Below are 13,471 nucleotides of genomic sequence, written 5' to 3' on the forward strand. Positions count from 1 at the left end.
GGTATACCTCCAATCCGGAACAAGCAGAGGCAGGATATGGGCGGATGTAACCCCTTTTAGGTGAAGAGCAATGTTGGGGTGCCATTTTGGAATGGAGCATCAGCTCCTTACCATGAGTGTGGGGGCCTGCAGTGCTCACCTCCATTTTGGCAACCTTGTTCATGTTGTCGGCCTTGCAGAGGTGGGTCTAGCAGGCTGCTCGTGCTGGATGACTGGTGCTAGCCGCAGTCATATTTGATTTGTAGGTTACCTTGCGCACTACCTATTTTCTACAAGGTACTATTTCATTGTTTTGAAGGGTGGACAATTCCTTTTTTACCATTCACATATTCATGATATACTTCAGGGTCTATTATATGTGTGTCTGGATAGAGCACATCTGCACCCATAGAATATGTCTCTTGTTTTATCTTGCCAGGGAGCACAGAACTTTCAGTCAGATGAATATTTCCCAATTTTAGAATTGCCTTACTTGACGTCATCATATCGTTCATGATGCCATTTGCAATGCCATAGATGTCGAGATTGGTGTTATAAGAGACTGGATGTGTGACGTTGCCTCGATGGCATCAGTGATATCAATGTGTCCTAGTGACCAGTGACGTCATAGAGGAAGTCATAATTGAAGTCATTCTTGTCATATGAAATATTGTTGGCAATGTCATCTATGAAGTCACCATAGTGATCATAGGCTGTGCAACAAGGAGAGCACAGGGTTAAAGGGGTGAACATTCCAGCAGCCACTGAATTACAAAGGTTTTGTTTTATTTTACTGTCACCCTAACGTCACTCAAACTATTTTTTTTCATTGAATGTCAAGACGTTTGCGATGCTGTATCTATAGGCATAGGTAGCCATTCTCATGTAAGAAGGGTTCCATGCAACTTCCTGCAATTTATTCATTTTCTTGCTGAGCTATTAAATATGAACTCATAATGATCCTATTACTTTTGCTCCTCTGTACCTATAACTTGACATTTTAAAATGTAAATTCACGACTATAAAAACATTTCAATTGTAGTGCAGTGGAATGCAAACACTTTTCTGCAACGTCTCCAAAAACGACAACGCATAACTGAAAAATGTCCACTGGTGCATTTCTTTTCATTATTGACAGTAATTAACCACACTACCCACCATAGTCATTTGCCACACATTCTTTTTGTTAAAAAAACTGTTTTTCTTAAATCTTGAGACGTTTAGGAAAATGGTCCTTAATTGTTTCACTACAAACAAGATGACACACCTTTTAAACGTATCATACTTCTCTAGTTCCTCCACCTCACATCATTTCTGTTCCAAATCGCAAAACAACTCCAGTGTGTGTTATGCACACATTCTATGCAAACATTTTGATTCTCCAACAAAACATCTAAAAGTTTGCATCACTGATTATTAGTTAATAGCCATATAATTTAGAAAAACACAATTGCTCATAGGTTTCATCCTAACTATTGGGAGAAAACTGCTGCCTTATATTATATACATATTAAGGTGAAAATCAGTGACATTTGCTTACACAAAATGCACCCTTTGCTGTTACACAAACCTTTAGGTATCGTCAAGCAGCCTCCAGGGAATGCATTCCTAGTTTCCCCATCACTGATAGTGTGCTGAATTGCCATCTGGCAAGAGTGTGAGAGTCCTGGCTTTTGTGATTTTTATTATAAAAAGATTCCCCTTCCATATGGTCCTTGCCAAAAGCAATCAATATCCTGGTTTAAAGCACCTGCTCTATCAGGGGCACAGAGCAGGTTCAGAGTTCACAAGTGCCTATTTGACAGCAGCAGTAACACCCACGCCTCTGCAGTGCCAAGTAGCCCCTGCTGGTGGCAGGGTAATCTCTACAATAGTCCATTACTGAGTTAAGGCATGGTACATGGCCCTCCTTATAATCATTGCAGCTGCATCCAGTGATATCACACATCTGTCAACTCATGTGAGGCATCACAGCTGTTTAAGGTGATGTTTATTCTCATTAGACAGGCTGATCATGCCAAACTGACAGGACTGGAACCTGAATGGCCATGCCTCTTCTTTGATCTCTGTGTGAGGTTAGGTAACACCCTCCTCCAGAGACAGCCACATAACAGGCATCATGTTATCCTTATTAATAAAATTACATGGCCACGGTAGTGGCCGTGTAGTTATGGTTAAGTTGCTAACCCTATAGGAAGAGCACTTTTTGGGCGGCTTATAACTTCGGTCCCCTTGACGAATTCTCACCAAACTTTGCAAAAAAAGCATATGGCCTACTCTGATTTTTAAAAAAAAAAGTTTTGTCAGGTTTGGTCCAAGGGGGGAAGTTATAGGGAGGGTCCCAAAATGTATTTTGTTCCCATAGACTGAATGGGGAAAAAACTTTGCTCACGCCTAGAGCCCAAACCGCTGGACAGATTTTCACCAAATCCGTCCAGTAGTTTTTTTTAAAACGATCAAAAAGTAGGTCACAAAAAATCAGTGATATCAATGTCCGCTCTGCGGATGAACTTCCCTGTTCGATCCACGGATGGGATACCGATTGGCTAATCAGCTTGCGTCATGTCCGCGGACATGTGACGTGTCCGCTGATTGGATGGTGAAGAGCGTGAAGTGCATCAGATTGTTCCGATGCGCCCGCCATCTTGGATACATGTTTGTTTTGCGCGAACATCACGGTAAAACATATTAAGAAACACAACATTGCACTTGTCAAACTTATCAACTAATCTCTGGGGAGGTGAGGGGTGATGAGGATGGAATGGAATATGGCTGGAACAAGCAAAAAATGGGTGTCACGGTACATTTGGAGGTTTTCCCCAATATGTGCGTAAAGCACAGGCGAAACACATTGCATTTTGGCATTCAAGGCATGGAGATGTATGATCATGGAATTGTGGGCTTGTAAATGTAGTTTGTTGCTTCTGCAGTCTGCAATCCCAACCTTATCTTGTGGTATTACAGAGTAATACTAGATTCCGGATGCCTGTTCCTCTATATTGTTTATATTGGTTGCCCAATATATATTTATATTAAATAGTAGCAATTTCAGGTTCTTTTACACTCTTAAGTAAAACGCTTGATATTTATAAATTGATGTGATGGTGGTACTCCCAGAGCGCGGCAAATAAAGGGCTAATGTGTCTGTGTTCAAATGTAATTAAAATAATAATGGAGTCAGAGTAGCGCCCCCTAGAGCCTGGTACGTCAGGCAGCCACTTGCAGTGCCTGATCGACACGGATGAGAATAATACTTCTCATGGATACGGTGGGACAAGTTGTTGTGAAGTAAGAATTTATTTTTATTCTGAGTGAAGATCACCAGTTTTGAATTTTTGAATTTTTGGTTGCGAGCTAAGGAAGCCCACGCATCGGACACACAGTATAAGGTTCAATTGTTTTTTGACCTTGAGAGAAAGGGGCCACTCCCACATAAATTCAATGAAAGGAGGTTTGTAATTATGAAGATATGAGAAGGTTATGCATTCTAAAAGTGTGTAAGGAACATGTAAATTCAGTTTATGAAGAATCGTTGGTGCGCACACAGTGAGCGTTCCGGTCTGAGTTACGCCAAGAGAATAGAATTGGTGAATATAATGTAAGTTTGATTTTCGACGATTGTATACTGGAACGAGCATTAACTTATTATTATCTGAAGATTGTTTTTGGGTTACATTCTATTCCTCTGTTCTGTGTGGCTTATTGCAATGAAACGCAAGTACAATGTTTGTGTGCAGTTGTCTTTTCAACGTGGTTATGGGGAGTTCAGCATCGAGGTGCATGCAGACCACCACTCGGTTCCCCCAGGGTCAACGCTAATCCTTTATTAAAATGTCAATATCAATAGATAAATTGTAATGAAGTTCGGGTAGTGAGATAAATTTTCTGTTATGTTTTCGGAACAGAAACAGGTACATCTTGCCATTCTGTGATTGTCATCGATTCCAGATGCCAACTGACAGCTTTTTCAATCGGCAGCTGCAGATCGTTGTAAATAACTGGATCACAGTGACTATATTTTGGGACCATCGCCATGGGCCCATATGTCCTTACACTGTACTAGCGATTAGGAGCATAACATCCTTTATGGTGGTCTAGGCACAAGTTGATGCAGAAGCACTGGAATTCACTGTGCGACCCAAGCGCTTCTTTTACCGAACACGAACACCTTGTGTACGCAAAAAGAACAATGCATGCCTCACGATAAACATTTTGGATTGCGAGCAAAGATACAAATGGCAATAGTCGGATGTTCTCAGAGCGTTTATTGTGAAATAAAAGTACTTCACAAATTGTACAGTGTTGTTGTTTTCTTTTAAAGTATGGTTTAATATTCTGAATTGTGACGTGCTGTGTTGTTAGTCGATGTGTGTTGATTTTTGGGTTCAGTGTCACATCACATAGGTGATTATGGGCGCGTTTGGCTACGCTGATGAGGAACGTCACCGGGAAAGGTGTAGAATATCACTAGGTTTGGTGATGTGAGGTTCAGGGGCGGGGCATATGATTTAGTGACGTCAGGGCAGTTTACATTACGCAGATGCAGCAATGGATAAGAATAGCACACAATGGACACGCCCTGCTGCCAGATTTCGCATGTTTATAAAAGAGGAAAAGTCAGGTAAGATGCATTGGAAATATTTGCGATAGATCAACGTATGTATAAAAATGCATGGCCGAACCCTTGGGACAAAAAACATTTTCTGAGCATTGCACTGATCAATCTTATGAAATAATCTCCGGGTAGGTGAGGGGTGATGAGGATGGGATGGGATATTTCTGACCTGTTTTCGAATGAGTTTACAAAGTTTGGTGGGATTTTGTGCAGAGCTTATATGACAATTGTATGTGCATTCATTTGACAGTTTGGAAAAAATTAAACTTGGGTGGATTTCGAGCAAACTTGCATAAGGCACATTGTTAAGGATCTACAAGCATGGTTTTGCAAATGTGGCAGTGTTTTCATATTTGACAAGTGTCATAATGTAGTTAAAAAAATAGCGGTATACCTTTATTTATTTATTTATTTATTTATTCGCATTTGTTAAGCGCACAGAATCAGCCCTGAGGCATCGTGGCGCTGGTTACAGAATAGCGCTGGTTACAGGGAAAGCGCGTCTTAGTTACAGCATACAGAGGCATACATGCATACAGTTTGGGCAGTAGCAATAGTTAGCAGTGTGTGCCTGAATGGCAGTAGGTAGAGGAATTTTAGTTAAAGAGAGAGGTTTTGAGTTTTTTTCTAAACGCTGTGAGGGAGCCTTCTGCTCTTAGAGCGTGGGGGAGATTATTCCAAAGTTTTGGTGCTATGTAGGGGAAACCCAGCCCCCCGGCTGTAATCTTGTGGATGCGTGGTACAGTGAGTTGGTTAGTGTAGCAGAGTCTGGTAGGTCTGGATGAGGTCTGTCTGAGAATGGTGTCTGAGAGATATGATGGTGCAGTGTGGTGGATACATTTGTGGGTAGTAGTCAGTACCTTGAAGGTGATGCGTTCTTTGACAGGGAGCCAGTGAACTGATTGCCTTGCCAGTGAGATGTGGTCCCTTTTGGAGATGTTTAATGCTGCTCTTAGAGCGTTATTTTGGGTGACCTGGAGTTTGTTTAGGTTTTTTTCAGAGGTGCCGGCTAGAAGTGCATTGCAATAGTCAAGTTTAGCGCCTATGGTAGCTCTTGCTATTGAAAGGCAGTTTTCTTTGGAAAGGAATGGTTTAATGGCGTTGATGAGTTTAGTGCTTAGTGCAGATGCGGAGACAATGGCACTAACTTGTTTGTCCATGGACAGGGTTGCATCAATGTAGACCCCTAGCGTTTTCACAGAGGATAGGACTGGGATAGTGCAGTTGTCGATGTTGAAATTGGCATAGCAGCTGTCTAGCCTGGCCAGTGTGGATTTTTGGCCGAGGATAAGGATTTCAGTCTTATCCCCGTTAAGACATAGGCCGTTAGTGACTGAGGGGTAGCCTGTGGCCATGGGCAGTGGCCAGAATGTCTGGGTCATGGAATAAGGTCATGATCCGGACAATCTGGCTACTGGCTATGACCAGAAGGGACAAAACATAGGATTAAAGTGACTATGTCCACCTGGGACTGGCTTTGTGGTAAAGTTATTCGAAATTTGGATAGATTTGAAAGGGGAGGGAAATGTGCTCGTGGTAATATGGTCATAGGGTGTTCTTTTTGCCTTCTGCAGGCTGCCATGGAAAGCGTAGAGGGGTCCTGTTTGTAACCCCCGCCTTCCCTTTCATTGGTGGCCATCTTGGAAAAGGATTTTCCTTCCTAACCCGGGACACCACAGGTGTCCCGGTGTAGGACGAAAAATCCTCTTATTTAGTACCACGGGTTCCCGCTTTGGGAACCTAGGCTGCTAATGGCCTTCATCCTCCATTTCAGGGGCTGGAATGGAGTGATGATGGTCCAGAGATCTCGTTATCCATCCTCGCTTCGCTTGGTCTGATAACTTGGGTTGCTGGGCCGGTATCCACCATTCTAGTCCCTGGAACAGAGGATGAACGCCCCAATATTACCACTAGTAAAACACAAAATGCAAATGGAAAGGTTGGAAAATCTTATTAAGTCTATGTACTTTACTGAGAAATGTAAAGTAGATGGAGTCTATACTTTTTTTTGGTACTATTTCTCAACTGTGGAAGGTGGTTCCTAAAGTGACATTTCTTTTGTTGTTTTTGGATGTATTCTTTTTTTTTTGGTAGGAGAGCTAAGAACGAAAGGTGGGGAGGGAAATGAGGGAAGAGGCACCAAACACTAATATGGAGTGGCAGGTGGACAGGGGAGAATGTTGCGTGTGTGTTATTTCTAAGGTAGGGGCCAGTGTTTCTCATGCTCCTTGATTACAGCAGTGGTGGTGTCTCTTGGGGAGGAGGGATGGCCTTAGTTGAATAAAAAAACAACAGAACTATAAGACAGTGTTGATAACCGTACTAATCATCTTCATACTTAGAAAGCATTGCTGTCTTCCAAGTCTGTGTATTCTCCTGTGTATATGTTTCATATGCGTTGAGTGGACCCTAAGCGAATTACTGTAAGAACATATTTGAAGTATAAGTCTACAAATATACTACTTTGTACTCTAGTATAGTGAATTTTTAGTTCCTGACTGTTACTGGCGTAGATATATCAGTTAAGGAAAAAATAGGGAGCCAGACATGTGATGTCATCAGTGATGTCATCGATGACATTTGTGATGTCATCTTTGATGTCCTGGGTGTTAGTCTTAGCAGTGCACAGTGGTGGCGCGAGTTATGGTTGCTTAGTTTACCATAACTGGCGAATTTCAGGGGGTTTTCGGTTTTACTTCGAACCATAATGTCCCTTTAACAAAGTTTTTTTTACTGAATATAAATATATTTGTTGTACGTTGTGTCCACATGAAAGTTTGTATACATGATTTTACTATTATTTGTATGTTATTATTATTATGATTGATGTATTTATTGGGCGTGGGCCTAGCTTCGGTAAGCAACAGAGCGCTTAATAATCATAGCGGGAAGAACACAGTGAGGGGTCCAGAGAAAAAGGCAGCAGGGAGCTAACAACAGGGGAGGGTGGGCAATTGATTAGGAATCTACAAACAACCAGGGGAGGAAACAGTGAAGAGCAGATCAGCAAGTCTCAGGTAGGGTGGGGAGAGGAAAGTGTGTGTACATAGGTTTTAGTGGGGAACCATTCCTTGAAGAGGATGGTCCTGAGCGCCTGAACTGTAAGAGTGTTGGGGTGAGTCTGATGTTGATGGGGAAAACGTTGCATAGTCTTGGGGCAGAGCTAGAGAAGGGCTGTCTTCTGGTTCTTTCCTTCCTGAACTGGTGGATATCAAGTCTGCACATGTCATCATTTCTGTTGGATCGCAAGTATCTGGAGATGCTGAGTTGCTCCGTGAGGTAGCTTGGGGACTTCAGGGTGACAGCCTTATTAACAATGAAACAGGATTTGAAGAGGATACATGCTTGCAGCCAGGGTTAGTGCAGTTTGTTGAGGGACTGCGTGATTTTCTCAGATTTTCAGAATCCTTTGATGAGTCGTACTGCTGCATGCAGGATACATAACACCAGTGCCAGCATATTCACCAGAATACCTTCAAAACGGCATAGCTACCATCCAAGTGGGAGAGGAACAAGGCTTGAACACCAGATCTGAAGTTATTTTCTGTGATGTAGGAATTGATTTTCCGAAAGAGAGAAAGATATGTATTATGTTTCTGTCAGTCTGTACCCAGAGATTCTCCTTTCTTGATATTGTTTTCATTGCCCATGGAATCTCTAGCACAAATTAATGGGTTGCACTCCCATTGCTTGTACATTGTAATAGGCATAGGCATCAGATACAGTAGCCTCAAATCAGGGTGCTGGATTTCTAAAGACACTAGTGAGACAGGAAGGGTCAGGGTTAGTAATGACAAGAGATATTTGCATAGTGGGAGAAGAGTTCTGCCATCTTGTTTCTCTCTGCCTCTCTCTCTCTCCATCCTTTCACGCTCCATTTCCTCTAGTGCAAAGCACTTTAGTTGTGATGTCAGAAGGACAAAGGCCACTCAGTTCAAGAACACGGATTGGACTACTAAGGCGGGCTAGATTTAGTCTGTTCACCTTTGGGCTTTTACCTTTAAAAGAAGGAGTCCCACACCACTTCCGGAAATCATATTGGGATCATCTCAGCACTCCAACCCTTGAAGAAGATTTTGTTGGGATTCTGCTGGGAGAGCAGCCCCTTCCAGAGTCCTCCAGTTGTGAGGTGAAGGTGGTGTTACAAGTCAGAGGTGAACTCTGTCCCTTAACAATGTCCAGGGACTTTTGGGGTAAACCTGCTGTACCCAGGACCGCACTGGAGTTGTTTGCCAGCCTCCCCCATGTTTGGCATCCTGAGTAAAAGGACCCACTGTGTCCTTCAGTCCCTGGAGTGGGACTCACAGTAACCTGAGAAGTGACTTGCTGTTGGAGCAAGATCTACCTCTGTGCCCATCAGAGCAGTACCCAGGACCTCACCATATTGAAGGACCCCTGCTGCTGTGTACCAGCCTGCCCTATATTTGGGAGCATGAGAAAAGGGCTCATATTTCCCCCATGCCCCTGGATTGAGAATGACAGCAACCTGAGAGCCAAGACAGCTTGGATTATCATGCTTTTCACACATAACTACCTGGAGCCATGTTTCAAGAACCCTTTGGCACAACTGAACCACCATCACCCTCCATCTCTGATATTTGCACTCTCCCAATCTTCTAATGTCTTGCACAGAGGCAAGAAGTCTGATTGAATGCTAGTTGTCTCTTTGCTCCATTTTCAGGCACTAGAGACGGGTTAGGTTTGCACCCAAGGAAAACATTATTTTTGAACATTGCGGTCTGTAGATTCTGATTTCTTTCTTTCTTTCTTTCTTTCTTTCTTTCTTTCTTTCTTTCTTTCTTTCTTTCTTTCTTTCTTTCTTTCTTTCTTTCTTTCTTTCTTTCTTTCTTTCTTTCTTTCTTTCTCACACCAAACCCTTACGTATCTGGGTGCATTTCTTGCAGTTACATGTGTTAACCATTTACATGCAGTTGAAACAATACAGGAATTAAATAAAGTGGGAAACTCTGAGGTTGAAAGAAGTGAATAATCTCCTAAAAGGATACACGAGTCTACCCGTGCATGAAAGCACTAGAGTTGTGAGGGGCTATTTTTACGGTGTATAGGATGCACCCTCTTTAGTGGTGGAGGGGGCGATTCACAGTAGTAGTCTTAGATGTTAGGTCTGCTCTTCCAATATAGAGCTTGTGGATGGTGGTACATCTGCGCTAGAGCAGAGTGTTGCATATTAAGTGGTGGACCTTTTTAGATAAGAGGGCACATAAAGTTGAAAATAGATCATTGGGGACAGAACAAGGACAATGGTGAAAATGACACAGCAGACGAAGGGCACTCCATATCAGACTTTGAAGGAAAAGAGAAGAGTGTCTGGGTCACTGGGGAATTAGGCTATGGAGAAGGAAAACTAGAATAGCGGTAACGAAAAGACCACAACGTGACAATAAACGCAGAGCTCACACACAAATGCTCCTTTTACCGAAAGCAAGGGGCGAGGTCCATTGCATACCATGGGAGACAATGGACAGTTATAATTTGGTTTACAGTCTACCTTCATTAATGGGGGTGGCGAGCAAGTGGATTTATGTTTTTGAAAAGGAGACAGTGGGAATCCCATTGGCCATAGGAGACATAAAATGTTTATTGGCAGTGTTGGTCAGGGAGAGAAGTGACAAAATATGGCAACAGACCGAATATGCGGTAGTAAAATTAAGCTCTAATATACACAATTGAGGACCCTTTAATAACTCTCAAGCACATGTTTGGAAGGCTTCAAGAGAGCTGTATCCAATGACATCAGACATGGGTTCTATATTGGCTCGCAAAATGAAGCCAGATGAGGATCCCACAGAATACATATGATTCATACAGGAAAATAAACAGTTGTGGGAAGATAAAATACCTTTATTTTACCACATTTTAGTGAGGAGGCTCCCTGCAGATGTGCAGACTACCTTAGAAAAGATAGTGGGAATTGAGGCAAAGGGGTGGTCTGAGATACAGGCAACAAGTGAACACGATTGCAAAAGGAAGCAGGAGTAGGATCAGGAGGCAGTCGATAATGCAACCAAGGCAGAAAACAAATGAGTTCAGAAAAAACTTGCAAAAATACACATGGAAGGAGCAGTACCACAGGACCAGGAGCAAGGAGGGCTTCCAGTGGCTCTGGTAATGCAGCCGGGAGGTTACGCTCAGGTGCCAGCCAACCAGCAATGGAGAACGGTACAAGTGCAGCAGCAACCCGCATTCATAAACATGCAGCAGCAGCCAGGAGTAATGCAGACAGGTGGAGGCAACGGGTACATGGGAGAGTATCAGACTGGGAGAGGATATTATGCACATGGCAAGGGGAATGGGATAGAGGGGAATGACTCCACATTTCAGAGTACAGTGCTTTGCATTTGGGAATTCTGGAAATTTTACGCGAACATGCCCACTTATTATGCAGGCAGATCAGCAACAGCAGACTTACATGCAGCAGACTCCTGAACAGGTGCAGGTAATGCCACAGCAGCAGCAACTACAGATACTGCTGGCACAAACACAGAGTGTGCCCACAAAGGCGCAAGTGCAGGTACAAGGTGGGGAAATGGCCGGAACTCAAGGTACGATGAGCATACTTCAGGCGCCAGTGCAGACACAGATACAAGAAGAGGTAAGAATACTGGGACATAATACCATACCCCAATACACAGGAGAAACAATGGTGGGCGGTAACTGTTTTATGTTATGCGCAAACACATTTTACCAATAGAGGTGCCCATAGGGAGTGCAAGAGTGTCCTGTTCTGGCAGTAATTTAAGATCCAGAGGAGGAAACAGAGGTAGCAGTTCATGTAGGACAGAAGGGATTTTCCTTTCTTATAGATATTGGAGCAACCAAAATCATGCATCAAGGAAGAAACATTTCAGCACGACAGAAGAGGAGTGTATAAGGCACTCAGTGACACTACCGACTTTTCTAGCAGACAATGGATACGAAGTGGACAGAGAGAAATTACAATACTGTCAAAAATGGTTGGTGTATTTTGGTCAGATTGTGTCAGCAGATGGGAGAAAAATAACACCAAAAAGAGTAGAGGCCATACACAAGACGCTATGACCAAAAACAGTGAAAGAAATGCAGCAGTTTTTGGGCTTCTGCAACTATTGCAGGGCCTGGGTTTTTGATTACTCCACATATACCAGGCCATTGTTGCAAGCACTAAATGAAGCACAGAAAAACAAAACACATATAAAGTGGACAGCTGAAATGGGTAAAAACTTTGATGAGCTAAAAGACGAGTTAGCACATGCACCAGTGTTAGCAACACCCAATTACAAAGACAAATTTCACTTGTTTTCACATTCAGATGGAAAAGTAATGACAGCAGTATTGACAAAGCAAAAGAAACAGGGACACAAACCACTTGCATATTACAGTGGGACACTGGATGCAGTAATGCAGGGGTATTTCCCATGTGAACAGGCACGTGCCGCTGCAGCATTCACTACTGAGAAGGCTTTAACAATAACTATGGGGTGTCCTGTAGTTTTGTACATGGAACACGCATTATTGGCCATACTGGAAAAAACTAAATCAACATTGACAACTCAGAGGTCATCAGAGTATGAGGTGATACTAGCCAACCCAGCAATACAAGTGGTGTGGTGCAGAACAAAAAACCCAGCAGAGTCCATTGCAGAGAAAATAGAAGAAGGGGATTGTATACGTGACTGTGTACCATGCATTGACAAGAGCAAAGGTAACCCCCTAGTTAAGGAGGAAGTGATGGAAGGAGGGGACATACTTTTCATTGACCAACGTTCCAGCATTGACCAGACCTCAGGGCAAAGGCATTCAGGTTGTGCAGTGGTGGTGCACATACACAAAGTTCACAAAGGAGGCAAATTGATAGTGTATTCACAGACACGACTGCCATACCATTACACTGCACAAGCAGCCGAGCTAGTGGCCTTGATTGAAGCACTAAACATGCCAGAGGGCCAAGCAGTAAACAGACGCCTATTCAACATGAAACATTACTGAGTGAACTATTAGACATGTTATTTCTCCCTGTACAGTTAGCATTAATACAGTGCAAAGCCCATACAGGAGGGAAAGATGAAACCAAAATATAATCTACAATCTAATCAGAAGTTCTCTAAGCCTACACCCTCACTAGGAATAGTTTTGATTCACCCTGTCTACCTTAATGTCATGGAGAGCCAAACCAACTCCAACATTTCATTCAATGTACTTGCATGTAAGTGATCTCTCAACCCAAATACGAACATCCCTTTGCTCATTACCTAATGACCTCCCAGCCATGACACTGCCTTAGAAAATGGGTGGAATGGATTAATGGACTGCACTCCAGTTCATAAAATATTCTCAGAATGATTGACCTAAACATCTGAATGGACACCCTTTGAACAAAGCTACAGAGATCTTCCTCGGCTACATAGAAAGACTGAACATATCCTTTCTACCAAAACCAGTGACACATGAGGGGATCATACTCCTAATGCAATAATTTCTTCCAACTTGAATGTCTCTCACCCCAGAATTATACCCCTCCCCCTGGCCATGCCAACACCTTTTACTTTACAGTGATGCATTAAAAAAAACTATGATTTTATTGGAGTCCTCCCTATGAAGCAGGTCATCACTAAGCTTTCCTGGCCAAACCCCTTCACACTGTTTCACCAATCAATATTCTCATGACTGCCATGGAAGACATCACATTAGTGCTTGATATCCTAAAGACTCCCAGGTAAAAAAATAAAAACGACCTACAAAAAAACAGTAAATTGTACAACAGTGACAGTGAGAAGCAGACAACTGGAGGACAAATGGTGAAAAACCTGGGAAAATGAAGATGGACTCATTGTTGATGCTCTATGAATCAAAAGCACTATGACTTTACTTCATTATGAA

Source organism: Ambystoma mexicanum, chromosome 7q (genome assembly GCF_040938575.1).
Source record: "Ambystoma mexicanum isolate Mex_15411 chromosome 7q, UKY_AmexF1_1, whole genome shotgun sequence".
NCBI classification, from domain to species: Eukaryota; Metazoa; Chordata; class Amphibia; order Caudata; family Ambystomatidae; genus Ambystoma; species Ambystoma mexicanum.